The 18,604-nt window shown below is 38.5% G+C and overlaps 1 long non-coding RNA gene across 1 annotated transcript in view; it reads left to right on the top strand.

The window, feature by feature from the left end:
* Positions 1-18,604, top strand: part of LOC104686387 — a 155,133-nt gene that overhangs the window by 71,716 nt on the left and 64,813 nt on the right. Inside the window, exon 3 of the long non-coding RNA XR_005602091.1 lies at positions 10,728-10,821. This is a non-coding gene — a long non-coding RNA (uncharacterized LOC104686387). The remainder of the gene's footprint in view (positions 1-10,727; positions 10,822-18,604) is intronic.

Here is an 18,604-nt window from a genome sequence, read left to right as displayed (position 1 = left end):
TATCTTCCAGTACATGTTTGAGTATAACCTTGAAATTGGGTGAATAAAGGGCAAAGTATATTTCTATGCATAGGAGTGAGGCAAACTAAATTGTTTAGAAAGAGGTGTGAGGAAGATTGGGGGCATTTTACAGCACAGACACTTCTCTAACTTTTCATGGATGGGTCCAGCTGTCTCATCAACTTTCCATCCTGTACATCAGCAAAAGTTCCCTGGAGTGAAAGGAGTCCATCATTCTTGTGAGACTGAAAAGAAGGGTGAACAATAGGCTTTCACTTGGTATTTTCCTAAAAGGCTTGGATTAAGTTAGCCATTATGATTCTGCTTTGGTTGCCCACCACAGCTCCTGTTGTGTGAAGCTCTCGTTGAACACTGAATGAAAAAATAATTGTTGACCCAAAGAGCTTCCAGTCAGAGTGATTATGTGTCACTCTGCCCTTCATTTGTTAAGAATGCCTAAATACTCCCAAAGCTTCACTTAAGGCTTCAGTTAGATGAGGCCTGCTGGAAATAAATATAAGTTGTATTTTACAAGAAAAAGCTTTACAAAAAAAAACTCCTTACATTTTCCAAAATGAAAAGGAAATTCTACAAGACAAAAATTAAAAGAGGTAGTTGGGTTTTTTAGTAAGAGCTTCTTATTCTGTCACTGTTCTTAGTGTTGTTAACTTCAATCAAAATGGGTTTGGCTGGCTACAATTTTCTTCCTTTCAGAAATCCTGGAGAACATTGTTGAAGTATTTTCTCTCATGAGGAAAGAAATGTATGGATAGCTTATTGTGAATGAAAAAGAAACCAGAAAGGTAATTCTCTAAAATAATACTTAAATAATGAAATCAAATGAACTAACCCAAAATGAGGAAAAAATGAAAACCTCAGCTAACTCAAATAGAAACACGGATTATAATATTACCAGTCATAAAATATGTTTGTATTTTTGTATGTGTGTATATTCTATATAGGTAAATCAACATGTTGATATTTTTGCTTCAAATATTTGCATTTTTTTGTCTGTGAGAGTCATCTCCTGCAAACATATTGAAAGAAAGCCTATAGACCATCCCAAAAAAGCAATGAGAGGTGGTGCAATGAGAACAATTCAACAATTTTTTCTTTTACTATTAAGTCATAAACTTCAGAGATGATTTGGATTAGAATTTTCACAGCTCATATATATCAAGCATTTCTTTAAAATCAAAGCATTCAGGGTGGCTTTCAAATTTCTGCTGTTATAGAGATGAAAGGGACTGCACCAAGGGAGTAAAAATAAAACATCACAGAATGAGAAGAATCATTAGGACAGTAGATAGTCTGAGGAATGGCTACAATTGTTAGAAAAGGCCATTAAGGTTAGGTGGTAGAAGCAGGGATGACTGCAGCCCAGATCTATCTTTCCTTCCTTTGTGCTCTTGGAGGGCAAGTGATCCCTTCACTGCTATCCCAATGGATGACAGACATTTCCGGCCATTACTTCTTCTTGTATGGAGTGCCTTTTGCCCAATATGGAACTGCTAGAATCCATGGGATGTCAGGAGCAGGTTTGTGAGGCTGACATGAGAAACGTATGCATACAGATGCACAGAGCATCACACTGATCCCCAGTCACCACATCTATGAGGTGTGTCCTAGAGGACAAACCAACCTCTGCCAGGCTAAAAAAAGGACAAGCTAAAGTAGAGGTCTCACTGCTTGCACCAGCACAGTGATGACGCCAGGCTTTGGTAGTTACACATTTAAACTCTCCTCTCCTCTCTTGATATGCAAGAGGAGACACTCAGTGGCTCCCTCCCTCCCTGCTTGGTGTAAGTCAGCTGCTGTGCTTTGTGCCACTGGGCTTGGGGATAGCTGAGCAGGGAAAACCATGTGGAGTCACTGTTACTGGTGATGTATGAGGGAGAAAGAGATCACTGTCACAGTATATCTGCTATTTTCAATTTAATTAGTAGTCAGAACTTCATTTGTCAACTTAATCATTGCAGGCAGACACCGCAGAGGTGGGAAGTAGGGGAAAAAAATCAAGAAAACAAAAGAAGGCCCATTTGTGGCTCTGTGCATATTTTATTTGTTTCCTAGCTCAGTTTATTTCAATATTTCATATATGCCAAAGCTTAGATTAAAAAAAAAGATGAATGTATGTAGTCTTGTCATAAGCATTGGTTGCAGAGGAACTGGTTTTGTCAAGTTCTTTCAGTAAAATTGTGCTGTAGCCTGCAAAACTACTCAGCTTCTCCATGTTTCCAGTTTCTTTGTGTGTTAAGTAGATAAATGTTTGTTCTTGTTTCAGCTGAGAGAAACAGTAGATTTTGTCATTTGTATGCTGCTAGCTGTGGCCAAACTGAAGGAAATTTTGCACAAAATAAGGAGAGACTCCGTCTGGTTCATACAAGTCAGTAACTGTACTTCCCTACCTTTGGGTTAAGCCAAATTTTGAAAGAAAGAAAAACTGGGGAGGTTTTATCCCTTGGCTGGAATCTTCCATGATCAGGAGTGATGTGGCAAAGCTTTAATGGGAAAAACTTTAAATAGTGTTTTCCTAACTCACTCGGGTGTTATGAGCCATTTTAAATCCATTTAGGTACAGCTTGCAATAGGAAAATCCCATAAAATGGGTCAAGTTTCTGTTTTCATGCCTCAGTTATCCACTCTTGCCTGATGAAAGGCTGGAATCAGAACACAGGGCCTGGAGCAGACATTCCTCAGGTAAAACAGTGGACAGCAAGCACAGACAGGAGAGCTTGTTGGGTGTGCTGTGGCAGTGGGCTGAGGACTCTGTGTCTGTGTGTGTGTGAATATCAATTCTCAGTGACAGCAGTGGCACAAAGGATCAGCTCAGGCTGAATCACTGCCCCTCCATTCCTGTCAGCTGCTGCTGCCTATCCATGGAAAGGAGAAAACATGTCCACCCATCCCATTCATGCCTCCCCCAGCTGCCCTGCTGTGCCCCAAAGTGAAGGGGCCTCTGCCCTTCAGGCCCCGTCCCTCGCACCAGTGGCAAGGCACGAGGTGCTGGCACTGCTCTCACAGTTAAAACTTTCCTCTGGTCTTCGAAGGAGTTAAGGACTTAGCCTGGCCTTGTCTCCTGCAGTGTGACTGTGAGGACACTCCTGCTGCAGCGTAAAGTTAGTCCTCAGTCCTGTTGTCTTATAACAATAATAGCTTAAGCTACCAGAAGTCTATTATCATACTTTTCTCTATGATCATACTTTTCAAAGTGGATTAATAATAGTATGCTATTACTTTGAGGAAAACTTCAATGGCACATGGCAGTTCTTTACAGGAAGGCAGGGATTTTGTACTTGATGGATCTTAGCTTTCAGCTTGGGTTCATGGCTGCTGGTGGCACAGGGACTCTTCATGCTGGCTCACAGTGTGAAACTCCTGCTCCAGACCCCACTGCCTGTAGCCTCTAGTTCTGCTTGCAGTGAACCCAGGCCAGGCTGCCATAATTTGCTGGCCTCTGGGCCATCCCTGACTTGCATGGTGTATCATCTGTTGCAGTTCTTCACACTTCTGCCCAGCACTATCTTTAGCAGGGAAAAGAGGAATACAATAATTTGAGAAAATTGTGGAGTGTGTTGGGACAAAGGTCAGTGGGAGCCACTGGATTCTGGGAGGGAGTTCTGAGGTAACATGTCCTATAACACACAAAGAAGAGCAGGAGGATTGAAATGTAGTTAGGGCTGCAGCTAGCCCATGGATCAAGTCCCTCAGGGAAAATGGTCCTGTGCAAAATCACATCAGAGCTGCTGAGTAATGGAAAGTCCTTGAGGAGAAAGAGAGATGGAGCCTTACGCCCTCCACCACCAAAATCCTGTTCTTGTAATCTACCACAATGCTATTACATCTTTGGTGCATTTTTGCTGTCATGGATATGGGTGTTTGGGAGTTTGTCTCTGGATGGTGTTGCCCCTCATCTCATGTGGTGGTAGTAAATGATGGTGGTATCAGATTGATGCTGGGAAGTCTCAGTAGACCCTATGGAATATGTAACCTGAGTAGATTGCACAAACTCAAAGGCTGGGGAGGGAGTGGTGATTGTGATGAAATGATGTGACCAAAATCATCAGAAGGGTGGTGGCAGAGCTGGGACTGGAGCTCCTTTTCTGTACTCTGCTGCCTCGGTGAGAAAACTTTGCTGTAAGATCCCTACTGTGGCTGCAACTCTTCCACACAGCTTGTAGTCTCCCTTGTCATCAGCTGCTGAACTCTAGCCCCAAAGGACAAGATTTATCATGTCTTTATGTGGATTAGCTCTGTGAAAACACAATGGTCCGTGTGTTAATTCAGGTCTTACAAAACATGTGCTGATGATCTCTGGACTGTTCTTTTTTCCCCCATAAATACATAGCTCGTAACTTTTTATTTTTGCTAGGTATTTTTTGGAACGGAACATTTATTTTGTGAATATGTGTTGAAAAAGGATATAAGAGGGCATGCAACCATTGTCAGAGCACATTCCTAAAGAGTGTATGTGTGTGTATGGCCTTCTAACCAGATGGGTTGGAAGACCAAACTGCCTGGCTCCTGCTATGGTGTGATGATTCATGAGTCACACCAGCTCCCTCTGTGCCTCACCTCTTTCTTCCCTTTGTCCACCTCAAATATGGCTCTCCAGCAGTGTTTTCTTTATAGCATTGTGTGGCCTGGATCACAGTTTCATGCCGAAGTGCACTTGTAGTATAAATTATACGTAAACTGTTGCATAAGTATTATATTTAATTTTTAACATGGTCTCTTATGCAGAATTCATGGAGCTTTTAGGTGATATTGTCCTGGTTTCTTAATTCAGCTTTACTGTCATTTGTGAAGCTTCTATGACGCTTCTTTGTTTTGAATGTTTCTGATGTGCCTGAAGTATTTTGGTACATGTATTTAAGTACAATAGGAATAATTAACAAAAATAGAATACTAATCCTGACAATGGCACTCTCACTCCCTTTCTCCTTCAGTCAGTTTTCTAGTCATTTTTGTAAGAATGTTCTGCTTTTATGTCTAAACCAAACCTGCTATCACAGAAAAGTGTTGGTCAGAACTAATGAAAATGAGTTACTTAAATGAAATGTCACTTAAATGAAATGTTACTTAAATGAAAATGAATTACTTAATAATTTGCCACTATGAATTCTTTGTATCTCGAAGGAACCCTTCATTAGGAGAGCTCACAGCTTCTGAAAGAGAATGAATTTGTATGTTATTGCAACAGCCTGTTGAATTAAGTGGTTATGATGCCCATTTTACTGATGAGCAAACTGAGGGACAGAGAGAAGTAACCTGCCTCGGGCTATGTAGTAAATAAGGATTTGAACATGTCTGACTTCTGGCTTCATCCACTTACAGTTTTTTCTGGTTTTTCTACAGTATTTTCTTTTTTTCTTTTGTGTGCGTGCATCTTATGTACTTAACATTTTTTTTTTTCACAAGTCCTTTTTCTTGTTAGTACTGTCTAAGGTTCACTTTATATATATATATCTATATGTATTATGTAAAGATCCACATTCTATTTGCTGGAGCTACAATGGGAATGTAGGGATTTAGCCCAAGCTGTTGTTTGGACTAAATTTGCTTGTTAGTTAGATGTTGTGGCTCTAGGAAAAGGTGACTGTTTACTTGGCTTGTTCCAGTAATCTAATTGGAAAAGTGGAATTACCACTTAGAAGACGTGCAAGAATGATGGGGAGAGAGGATCTTTACCTCATGAAGCTAAAACGAACTGAAGTTATATGCTGGAAAGTGCTGCCGTTGCTGCTGTGGAGAGAAGCTTTATTTGAAATTACAAAATGAAAATTACCGATCAATGCAGCCAGAATGGAATGATTGATACCTCAATTGCACTTCTAGAAAATGTAACATAGCATAAAGATACACTATTTACCTTCTTTTCAATTCCAAGTTTTTGCACATTATAATAACATATATAAGTGCACAAACGGGCATTTCCAGACAGTGCAGTTGGGAGCAGAGATGAAAAGAGCTGCAGCATGTATCAAACTTCAGGCAGAGCTCAGCTGCAGTAATACTTACTTGTGCGAAAATGGTGAACAGAGTGGTCTCTCATGGCTGAAGTTGTGTTTTCCTTGACTGTATGAGGCTATGGAACTAAGGGTCAGGAAACAACTGCATCTAATGTTGTGTTCATGGACTCTGCTACCTGTGCAGCGACAAGGTATGGGATCACTGCTCAGAGTAGTGTAGGACACATCAACAGCTTTTCTATCCCTACAGCACTTCCTGGGAAATACCTAAAAGTTCACAAGTTCACAGCTTAGTTCTTTCACCATTAAGAACCTTAGTTCGTCTGCCCTTTCATCTCTGGGTATGTTTGTGCAATCATCAGAAGTGTAATTCCTACAATATATATTTTCTAACAGTGACCTAAGGAAAAGAATTTGTGCTCCTGCTTTTTTGATGCGTGTTTTGATGGATAAAGTACAGAGTTTACATGATAAAGTGCTTTGTCTCATTTTGCTTAATGCATGAAATAAGAATGTTTTAGTATTTAAACACAGGATATAAATAAATCACCATTCTAAAGCTTGGGCCAGATCGCCATCCTTGTATTGTGTTCCTGCTTATTATTTGTGCTTTCCAGCTATAGCTAAGCTGCTGAACACATGCTTAAGAAATGGGGAATACTTATTTGCTTACAAATATCCACCACATAACTGCACAAAACTTAAAGAATCTATATAAGAGTCAAAAATTTATTTTGGCTTTTGGAGAAGCCTTGTTTGTACAATGTCTACACCTCTGACCGGCTGTGACTTCAAGGAAAGAAGCGTCCTGAGAGAATGTGCAAAAATGTTATTTGAGAAACTGCCTGTTCATTTTTTTCAGTTGCTGAAGGTTTCTATATATAGACAGGCTAATATATTTATATAAATATTGTGATTTTCAGGAATGTTTAGCTCATTGTATTCCTGTAGTCAAAAGAAAAGGTCAAGTCCTATGTGTGTTTATGTAAGACCAATAGCACAATTCAGTTTTCTGTTATGGACTTCTAACAAATTTTCACTGCTGCAGTGTAGTACAGAGTTTGGCCTCTTAATATCATTATGCCCTATTCATTGCCCTTCCCAGAAACTCTAATTTTCTATGACATCATAAGTGGTTGCTATGGATATGATTGCTGTGACACAAACATGATTAGTGATTAGGACATCAGACGAAAAAAACGCTGTGTAAAGATGAGGAGCTGAGGTCTGTTTTCATGCAAATGTCCCTAGTATAAAGTGGAGGACAAGGAATGCAGAAAATAGAATAAATAACTAGAATTGCCTCTAAATGAAATGTTTTACCAAGTTTTCCCTAAAGCGTCAGCAGCTCTTTAAACATGCTGGTGATGGCCCATCACAAAGCCAGATGTTACCATTTATCAAGTAAAGTAAAGAGCTCCTCCTGCTTCCACAAATATGAACTGAATATGAAATCAAATGGGAAACTGCTGCACTAACACTGGAGAAAATATAAGGTAACTTTTAAGCTATCGAAAGGCTTGAGAATAAAAGAAGTGTTTGAAAGGAAGGAGGAAGTGTCAGCAGCATTACTTGATTCGTCTTTCAAAGGCAAAACTGCAGTAATGTATATAGACTTAAATCACTTGATGGGTGTCCTAGGGTTACGATTGCCTTCTCCCCTCTCTCTGTCACCTTCTCTTCCTCTTCCATATACACATCACATGCTTCTTAGGGAAAAAACCTAGGAAGCAAGCCTTTAGCGAGCTTCCTAAAACCCAGACTAGTAAGTGGGGACTCAGGACACAGAGGTAGCAGATGTAAACACTTTCCTGCAAGCATACTTTCTCATCCATATCAGTCTTAAACCTGGTAAGAAAAGAACCACCAACCACATCAATCCTCATGTTTTGTGAAATGACGTAAAGCATTCAAATTCTGCTCAGCCCCAACACTGGCTTATATAGTCAGGAAACACCAGTAGTACAAGTATTCTTTTCTCATGGTGTTTTACCTAGAAATGTATCATTTCCACTCAGGTGAGGACCTGGTAATGAAAGAGGTAGTAACTGCTGTAATGGTGGACTGATGTAACTCACTTACTTTAGGATTAAATGTAGAATCATTTAAAGGCCCCAGATCTTCAAAAAAGCATGCACAAAATGACAGATTAGTTTATGTAGCTGTAACAGTCCTCCAAAATACCTCCAAATTGGTTTGGAGGGAGAGATGTTGGAAGACTTAGAAAGTTGGGTAAAACAATTATACTTTCACAAACGTAAGTGCTTTTACAGGTCTGACAGTTAAGTAGAAAACTTAAAAGTACATATTAAGGGTAATTGTTTGGCTAACTTAATTAGGTTAACTCCAATTAGACTATTTAGAAGAAGGGCAGCTGGGAACTGTAGTGCACTAGGAGACATTAGCAAGAAAGAGGTGATGAGATTGTTGGGTGAATGGATTTTTTTTTTTTTAATTTATTGAATTTTGAGAAGTTAGTTGGGATGGCATATAAGAAAAATTATAAATGTCAGAAAACCAGTACTGCTTCGAAACTCATGATTTTTAGCACTGTATTGGATTATATTTTAAGTTTACAGGCTCTTTTTTTTTCAAAGCAATTTGTAGTTTTCCTTTACATACAAAGCCTGAGAGATCAGGGTCTGGAAAGCTGTACTGTGAAAAATGTTATCTCACTGGAAATTATTGTTTCTGTGCTTTGTGTGTTTCAGTGTTCACTCTGGTGCATAGTGATGAAGTGTATTATATTCTGGGATGAATAAAGGAGGGTTTTGTTGCACAGTGTTAGCTGTGGTGGCTACAGTGATACGTTTGCATTTCTGGCTGTGCTGTGGCAGTAGCTGCCTCCTTTCAACATTTGGCTTAATACCCTAACATGGACTATAGGGGTCATTTTTGTAACTGCACAGTACAGCTGGTTTGTGCTGGGTTAGGTGTGCTAGTGGATATACTGCTGAAGTGGGTGAAATGAGTTCCCAGTTTACCCCTGCTACACAAGGATATAACCACTGTGAGGTGTAGATAGGAGCCATTGTGTCCCAGTGCTGCCACTAGCAGTACTTTCTCCTCCGGGAAAAGGACTGATGTCCACCCCATCCGCACCAGCTCCAAGAGGTCCCATACACAATTTCTGTCTCTCACAGCTTCCCCTCACTCTGGTGCCTGTTGTACAATTTGAGACCAATATGTTTCAGGAGGGTGGTTGTGGAAGTGGGGGAGGGGGTCGCTGAATTATGGTTGCTGTGGGAACCATAACTTTGAATTTCTTGACATCTGTCCAATGACAATCTCAACATTAACGTTGCATTAACATAGTTTTTTTGCATTTAATTAAAAAAGATGATGGCCTGGAATCTGTTAAGGAATTTAAAGCCAACATTTAAACTGTTTGCTGGGAGCAGATATGTCAGAGCCTCTGCTCTGGAAACGCTCACGAAACAGTCTGACAATGTACAATAGCCACAGAGACGAGAAATGAAAACAAAATGTTTGTAACACCATTGCTTGTCTCCTTCTGGTGGCTTTGCCTATCTTTCTTGTCTGAAGGGAACTGCTCTGACTGAGTTTAAAATAACTTGGAAATGAAATAATTGTTTCCAGTTCCTCTGTATACCATCCCCACTGCTGACCGCTGACTCCTTTGTGTGTGCAGGCTGAGTTTTCTGGGGGCTTGCTTCTCCAGCCCACGCTGCCATCCTGCAGCTTCTTAAGAGATTATGGCAGAAGCTCTTGCATGTACCAAGGTAGAGGCACAGGACGGTAGTAAATGGCTGCAGCATTCATCCTGATTTCTGGACTCTTAAAAAAGTGTCTGGGTTTCCCACGTTAAATTCCAGTGTGCTCACTAATTGGTTTTGATTTTGAGGGTTATGCAAAAGAAAGTGTTTACAACTCATGGATGTCTCACCTTGAAAGGTTTGGGGACACTAAGCTTTAGAACTCTCTTTTGTAACCTCATGTTATTTCAATAAGTTCAGCTATCAGACAAATAGACATATGGACTGTGCTAAAGTTAGGTGCTGTAGATAGGAGAAAGATGTTCATATGGCACCCGTGTTATTTAGCCTTCTCTCATAACAGAATACCATACTGTTAAAAATTGTCTATTTTTATGTAATTCTTCCACTTATATTGAGATAAAAAAATTATTAGTCTAAGGTTGGCTCACATCATCAGAGCTTCTAAATGTTGGCAACTTCCCTACAGTCTGTTGCAGGCAATAACTGCCAGGGAAGTTGCTTGAACACAAGCAAAAAATAGGTCTTCCTGCTGAGCCACCAGCCCAGCAATGTAAGAAAGAATTTAATACCATGGCCTTAAGAAAGTTTCCGTGTTCTTCACAGACAGTCATGCCTTCAGTAAGGTGATGGAGGGAGAATATAAAATCCCAGAGTTACTGCAAGCCTTGAAAAAGTTGTGAAAGAAGACTTGGCAGTTAGTAGCTTTATGTAAAAGATTTTTGCATATAAATTGCATACGCATATGACATTTTAGCTCCAACTTTACATGTGTTTTGGAGGTTGGATGCAATCTTGTCCCTGCCTGTCTGTTTGCTTTTGCCATCGCTGCATCAATATTAATCCCGTTGGTTTTTCCCTCTGGCTTTTTTCTTAATTTCCCTCTCTTCCAGTTTTGATTTAAAAACTCGTTGGTTCCTTTTATCCTAGGAAAAAAACCTAGGCATCTCTTTTCTGTTTTTTTAATGAATTATTGTATATAAAGTATGTATATTTCTTTTTTTGTCTTTTGTACTAGACACTCTTGTATTCATCTGGTGACAAGAAATGGCTAGAGAGCTGATAAAATGAAGAGATATTCCTTTACTGGAGACATTTTCCCTTCTTTAAAGGTAAAGAAACATTCCTTAAGTATTATTGCTATTCTGTCTCCCTCTGCCCGCCTTCTTTCCCCCTCCCTTCATTATCATCAGAGAATCACAGGCTTTGCCTTACCAACTGTCTGCACACTGTATTTAAGAAATATCACCATTCTGAGCTCAGATTTGGATGGACTTTAAAATTACTCATAAATTAAGTCCCTTTTTTGTTTGGAAATTGTCAGTGAACAGTCTAGTCTCCCTCTATTTTTGTCTCTTTATTAATAACCTCCTGGTGGCTGTATTTCGTTTTTGGAGTCTCAAACAGAATCTGGCTTATCTTTGTAAGCCCTACTTGTAAGATGCCATGACATGGGACAGCTGCCCCTCATTGCCTGCATGACTGAGGTGCTTGTGGGCAGACACCTCCGAACAATCTATAGTTCTTCAGCTTCATGAAACATAACCAGAGCTATGAAATTTTCACACTCACCCCAAGTAGAAATTGCAGGTTTCCACAGTATTAGCTGATGAAATAAGCAATCCCTCCTTCCCTTCAGTTCTAGCTGCAGTGACTCATTTCAGTTCAGTCACTTTGACTTACCTTGTTCCTACTGTGGGAGGCTCAAGGCACTCTATGATATGGTACATGAACTACATCTGCAGTGGAAGAGAGTTTTTATGCCAGAAGTCTATCAACAAATGATTTGCAGAACTGCACTTCATTCTATCTAATAATTTTTGATTACTTGAAATTGATTGAATTTTTTGTTTTGTTGGATTTTTTTCCCACATTACTGATTTGTTGTGTTTTAATGAAATAAAATTTGGAGAATGTTTGAGAGCAAGGCATTATCTTTAAAGTCTCATACTTTTGAACACACACAAAAAAATTCTCTAAATGTTTTTAAGTAAAAAAATCTGATTTCCCACAGTCATTCTCATTAATTTCCTGCGGTGGACACATGATGTAATTAATACCTTGCACCCTTGGTCCAAAATAAATGTAATTGACAACTCAGTGGTTCCACTTAGCACAGCATTTAATTTGATTCCTAAGCATATAAAAGTTGCTTCCAGTTGAATTAGAGAACATAGCTGAACAGGGGCTGCAATGGTGCATCAAAAGCTATGACATCCCTGTTCAAATCATTTATAAACAGCAGAAGAATTTTAAGAACTGAATTACTACCTGAACTTCAAAAGAGACCATGTATTTCTATTAATACAAAGAACAATTGCAAGCTGTTAGCCGTTAAGTTATTTGAAATTGAAATTCATCAAAAAGGTGGTGGAGGAGGAATATATCTGCACTCTAATGTGGATAAAGGATCTTCTGTGAGGTAAAATTACTTCTGAAATAAGAGAAGTTTAAATAAACTCTAAAGAAGACATGCAACTTTATCTTCAGAGTGCCTTTCTCCCAGCCTCAGCTCAAACTCTCAGCTTTTTCCAACCAGATCCTAAACCCAACTTTAGATAAAAATTTCTGTTTCTACAGCCTGGGTTTGTTCTTGACCAAGAATTTTCTGAAACTCTTCAGCCACTAAAAAAAAATACTAATTTTTGTACACCATCTTGATGATTTTTTTAAAATTGAAAAATCCAACTGCATTAGAAATACACAGTACATGGTTTTCCTTAACATAGGAGTTATTTTGTGGAAAGAGGAGGATGCCATATATGGGGGCTCTGTTACTCATCACCACAGAACTCCAGCCTGACTCTTTTTGCAGGTCTCATCTCCTTGCTGTGAAACACAGGGCTGATATTTTCCTCTGTAAATAGATATGCTCACAATACATTACAGTATTACAGCAGAACTTTCTAACATCACCTTTTTACCTCTTTTTAGCAGGTTCAAAATACAAATAAGGGCCAATGCTCTGAATTGGAATTTCTTGTGCAGTTTTGCTTTCATGGAGTTGCAGCAAGCAACAGATAAATTTGCTTTGTGTGTGAATGCCAGAAGCAGTGCTGGTATTTCAGAGTAACTGATGTCCCTGGGACCCAGGCAGTGATGTTGGGCTTAAAGGACAAATTGCTACATGCAATTTGGCAACCTATTTAAGGGGTAAAATAAGCAAGTTTTAGCATGATTATACATAAGCTCTGTTTTACTAATTGCTATTTGACTAAAATCTGTTTTTTTCAAAGCCCCTGGAGCCGTTATGCACAGCAAAGGAAAGTAATAATGAAAGAAAGCTTGATATTCTACATATGAGCAGCAGATTGTGTAAATCCAGCCTTCCGATTCTGATATTAGTTAAACATGCTCCTAATATTGCCACACATTGATTCAGGATAAAATATAGCAAAATGAGGCAGTTTGAAACAGTCCCTCCTGTTCTATGTGGAGACATACTGAATTTAGCAATAGTGGCATGATAAGGATATCTTGAAACCAAATTAATTCAATTTATTTTACAGACCATTTCTCTTTACTTTCAAGTCCTGAAAGCTCAAAGGTTTATTCACTCTCTAATTCTCTGTAGGATCAGCCTGGGATGGGGGAAAAGATTCTATTATATAAAGGAGGTTCAAGTGAATGGGTCTTCTTTCAGAAGGAGGGGAGAATAAAAAGACACAAACAAAGCAACTAAAATTCAGATCAGCTTTTTCTCATTCATTTAGATATCTTCCAGATTGGCAGCTCTGGATGCAGGGTGAGATGAGAGTTTTGTGTCATTAAACTATGGTCACTTAGACTGTAGAAGAAAATCATCAAAATTTATTTCATATTTGACACAGAACAAGTATCAAGCCAAAATCTTTTATTTCACAATACTAAATCTGAAGTTACATGTGAAAGGGAAAAGGAAATAGAGAAAGAAGCTTAAAAAAATAAAAAGAGGAAGCGGGGGGGGGGGAAGGCAGTACTAAAACTGCAGTCTTAGCCTTCTAAACCCTTTTGCTTCTCTGATTGATACTTTTCAATTATACCTTCCCATTTCACTGACATTTGAAATGCTATTTTTTTTCTAGCGATAACTTCAAATGCTTAAGTTCCAACAGCACCAGTAACCCTGTTTAGCTGTAGTAGTAAATTGGTTCCTTGTACAACATAATGGCAGTGACAGCCTTTTGCTAGGGAAATGAGTTCTCCAATGGGACATGCCTATGATAAGACATCCGGTTTTGAAATTGTATTTCTCTGTATCAGAATTAAATCTGGACTTTATATTTCTTTGCTGCCACTGCTCTGTAGCTGGTCCCTATACAGTACGACCAAAGACTGACAAGTAATGCTTACACAGGAACCCTTTCACTTAAATTGGATTTGTCCTTTTATGTTTCCTCCTATTATTAGCTATTAAAATCTCTCAAACCCTTTTTTAAACAGTGATAGGGTTTGGCAAACCTGAAACTCACTGACTTGGAGGAGGAAAAAAAAGTGTTCTACTATTAAGAGCAGTCATTTCCTTCCCTGGGTAAAATTAACTCGCATTTAGTAAAATACAGTATTGATTCCCTGTGTTATATGGTAAGATATACAGAGTATCTTCATTGTGTGGAGAAAGGTCAGGATTCAAATCTATTATATTGGCACAGCTAAAGGCCTTTTAAAAAGGATACCAAAGAAAACACAAATCAGTGCCACTCCTGGGTACCTTTAGAAAATCCAAGCCTGCTTTCTTCTGGCTGTCATATTGTATTTCTTAGAGTCTTTAATGGTTAAAACAAAAGTAATGTGCCTCCTGTGCCGCTTGATTTGCATTGGTACCTGACAGTACCATAAGTGTGTGCACTTAGTGTGTTATTACTATGTGCTGTAATGGAACAGCACAATGGAGGTCACTAGGAGATCATCAGTATATATAATTTCATTTTAACCTTAGGTTTACATTATCACTTAAATAACAAAATAATAATCATTCTGTGGGAAAGGGTAATTCTTTTTCCATTTCTTGCAGTAAAAAATTAACTCAATGTGATCCCTATATTGGTCTCAATACTGATAACAATTCCATCCCATTTTTCTTCAAAGAAACACTCCTGGCAAAATTAGGAGAGAAACTGCTTGGAACTTCAAAGCTGTTCAAAAAGAAAACAGTTTAGATTTCAACAATGGCCTCTGACTTATTTCTGATTTCATTTCAGCATGGGATGTATTCACTTTAGAAAATACAGACAAGAATGCTTTTTGACACATATCTTGAAAAGGCTATTGGACTTGTACATATATGGATTATCTATATAGCATTTATGTCTGATTTGAGAGGGCTGCAATTTTTTGCCTTCAGTTGCCATCAAGGATCAATAACTGTGGTCAAGATGATACTTTTCCTTGATGTGGTAGAGATTCCATTGCACCTACTAAATGATTACATTTTATTTCATTGAATGGTTAAATTTACTGTGTAAAAAGGATTTGGACCTTTAATTGCTAATCTTTTTACTTTTTAAAAACATTGACCAGAATAAAACTTTTACAGCCTCTGTCTGTGTTTTCTACATACTATTAATAGTCAGAAATGTTGAATACAGAAGGGCAAGTTAAATCCTGTCATTGAAACAGCAAACAGCTTTAGTCAAATGTATTGGCACAGAATTAAAAATGCATCAAGCATGTATTTGTCTTCTCAATGGGAAGCCCTTATTAATAGTTTGAAGAGTAGAAAGCTTAGCCTTATGCAACAAGCGCTGTAGTAGGTTGTTGTTTTTTTTTTTTAAATATATTTTAATGTGTGAAATTGCAGGATGCCAAGGTTGCCATTAAAGCTCCTCTCTCATTCCAGTAATTTTCCCACTTAGATTCATTCTTTCCTTTCACAAAAAAGCACTTCATAGTGGTCACAGCAGAAATGCAGTGATACTGAGCAGAGTGCAAGGTTAATTACTACTCCACTGTCAAAATATTGGACATAACTACAAGGACATGAGTCGGCTCACTTCTCTGAGAAATCTCTCCCTTTCTCTCTTGTGAGCAGGGATTTTCTAAGGAAGTGTATGTGCTTTATTCAGAATTTTAGTAGAAATTATTTATAGACAGGCTATTTTAGAAGAACCCACTTTTTTTTTGATTCTGACCCCAGCACAGAACAGTAGCATGAACCCATAAAACAAGACTGTATTCTCTATAGACCTGTGGACATAATTCGTACCTCAGGGATCCCTTTGAAAATAAATCAGGTGAATTGTCTGTGTTCAAATCTTTGTTTTGGCTTCTGACTCTAGAAATTTACAAGCAAGTGTTTTTCTTCAGTGCTGTTACTCTTCCCTACTCAGCCAAGATGTGGGAGGTTTGACTAACTTGGAATATGGCTCCTTTGTATTTAGGACTAAACCACATCTAATTAAATTTTAAAATGAAATTAAGGGAAATCACCAAATCTATGTGTGACCTGGCAGGTGCCTCAGTCTCTGTTTACTGGCTGTGGGCTGCCGGGTTGGAGTTCCCTGAAGTCCTTACTGGAAACCTACAAAACAAAAGAAAGCTGATTTTGCTATCTCATTCACAAATCTGATCAAACTGCTGTAATAAAGAGCGTGGATGAATCTTTCCTTGGCTTACAATTTCTAGCAAGTGCTCAAGAATGCTTCTTCTATGTGTGATGACAGAGCAGCCAAAGGCAAAATCTGACCAGCATTGCTCTGGACCTCAGTCTCCTCTTGTGATCCAGCCCACTGATGCCCCTCAGCAGGGTTAAATAACTATCTTGCTAGGAGGTCAAGATTAGTCCACTCCTATATTTCACCAAGATCTTTTTGCATTGTCATTTCTCCTTTTTGACAGCCAGCTGCTGTCACTTGATCCTATTATAGTAGTCCTTTTGCTGATGCTTTCTGGACAAGCGTGCTCTTTTCTCTAGCTGTTAAATCCATCCCAGCCCACTTCCACCACTTGACATAATGGGTGTGAAGATTTTCCCATAACAAGCCCAGACCTAGGAAGCAGTTTCTTGTATTAACATCCTTCACCAAACCTCTTAGCTTCAGGCATGGTGTATCTGATCAGGCAATACAAAAATTTTGTATGGGCTATGAGGTCTTCAAAGGCTGCTTTGTGTGTTTGTTGAAAAGGAAAGATGTGACCCACTAAGGTGTGTCCAGAGTTTATTTTATGCAGTTGGAATGAGAAATGGCCTGAATAAATAGAGATGAAGCTGAAGAGAAAACTGAAAGAGTAAGTGTGGGAAATGTCTTGTGCTTTGCTTTGCTTTCACAAAACACACATGGTGCTACTACTGTTTTAAAATTATTTTTTAAAATGTGCTTATGACATTATAGTGTGAGTGAGAACAAATCACTCTAGATTAACAATGCACATAAAAATAATTAACAAGCTGACCGCATGCCTGCTAACAATCTCAATCAAATTTGCAAACTGCCATTAAAACAAACACAAAAAAAACCCATAAAACCCCCTTAAACTCCTAAATCCACTATAACTCATGATCTTATACACACATAATGCATCTTTCAGCCTGCTGGGATACCTGAGGCCCTTCAGACAAGTGGTGCTGTGAGCCACCTCTTCACCGGTGGTTCTCATTTGGCAGACAGCTGGCTTTTAAATCTGGGGCTTTTACTTTGTGTCCTTTAGCAGAATTTAGCAGTTAGAAAACTGAGAAGAAGGGTGGCTTTTTGAATAGTCTTTAAAGGCCTTGGTGAGTTAAAATCAACACCTGAAGTTATACCCAAAATGAGCATGGCATCCCACTTATCCTGGTAAGCATACTTATTACACACTTTTTTGGACCAGAAGAGCTTATGTGTGGTGCCATTCTGCACTAAATGATATTTCTCTTTGGAACGTACCTTTTAAAATTCTTCACAGTTTTTCTTATGACACAAAATAAGCTTTATTCCCTTCCTACTATTAATGGACAACTAAGGTGTGGAAACTAAGTAATGTGCCAGTGTTCAGGGCCTGATTTTGTATTCAAACCTGCCTTACCTGTCTTAATTAGCGGCTCAGATTTTAAATAGCTGGCTTTCTGAGCCTCTTCTAGTTGTGTACACATGGCATTTTCTTTTAGTTGAAGCTTATTGTCAAGTGGATTTTTTCCTCTGTAAAAAAATCAATACAATTTGAATTTTTCTACCCAGACTGAATCCTTGGTAAATTGTTGTGGACGGTTATTGATTTCTTATATCTATGAGATTTTTTTTTTTTTTTAACTAGCATTAAGGTAAACAGAAGTCTTATTGTGTTCATTTTACAGGATAACACTTATCTAGACAAAAGAACACATAAGCACAGGGCTTACCTATAGGAAAGATTCAGCAAATCACTTCCAATAAGACAAAATAAGAAGAACAAATGAGCAGAATGGGAAGATTGCTTTCTTGTCACAAATTTTGATTGAATTGAGTCTGTGCTTTTGGAACTGGTTTACTGATAGAACAAGAAATATCATTTAACTATTTCTTACACTTTCATGCCCACAGAAAAGATAGTAAAGACAGAAAAGTTCTTAAATGAGGATTATGACTCTTTCCTTACCCCACTGAATCTGGTAAGGGAAAGGATGAGAAACATATCTGTCTTTTAAAAGACATCAGAGTGTTTTTTCCTCTTTAGTTCTAAACTGTCTCCAAAACAAAAAGGAGACCCTCCTATTTCACTCTGAAGGCAAGTGGAGCAGCCATTTCTAGAAGCACAAGAAAATAGAAAGTTGAGGAATACTGCTGAATTTATGAAGTCCCCACCCATACAAAAATACAAAGTATTTCAAGTGATCCCTGAGACTTCCGACCTTTGGGATCAAAATCTTTCAAGAAGGCATTGCAATTCCATACTGAGGCACATAATGATAATAACAGCAATAACTTTGATAAAGTAGAATGAATTCCAGCAGAAAAATGAATG

Source organism: Corvus cornix, chromosome 5, assembly GCF_000738735.6.
Source record: "Corvus cornix cornix isolate S_Up_H32 chromosome 5, ASM73873v5, whole genome shotgun sequence".
Lineage (NCBI taxonomy): Eukaryota > Metazoa > Chordata > Aves > Passeriformes > Corvidae > Corvus > Corvus cornix.
This window is presented reverse-complemented; position numbering and strand designations above follow the sequence as displayed.